This window comes from Penaeus monodon, chromosome 25 (genome assembly GCF_015228065.2).
Source record: "Penaeus monodon isolate SGIC_2016 chromosome 25, NSTDA_Pmon_1, whole genome shotgun sequence".
Lineage (NCBI taxonomy): Eukaryota > Metazoa > Arthropoda > Malacostraca > Decapoda > Penaeidae > Penaeus > Penaeus monodon.
The window spans coordinates 35,505,522-35,505,856 of record NC_051410.1 but is presented as its reverse complement, the minus strand read 5'-3'; positions in this window follow the sequence as shown (position 1 = coordinate 35,505,856).

Sequence of the window (335 nt, the reverse complement as noted above, 5' to 3'; positions counted from 1 at the left end):
TTATTTTCCCACTAGCCACCAACGTCACACAGAAAAGTTGGCAACACTGATAGGACAAGAAGGGGAGGGGGGGGGGATGTTGCTCGGGCGTGCACACCGAACAAGGAACTGCTTGTTGGCTTGCTCAAGATAGTTTGGCTTGCAGTGTGGCGAAAGTGTGGGCTTTGCAAGATGCATTGATTGCTCAAGAGCGGAGGAGGAGGAGGACAGGGATGGATGAAATATGGAGGGGGGGGGTGCGATTCGTTATCGTTCCGTTGCAGAGTTGGGTTGAGTTTCTATTGTGGTTTCGTTAAATCAGTTGTTTACGAGATCGTTGGTTCGCTTATTTGTGA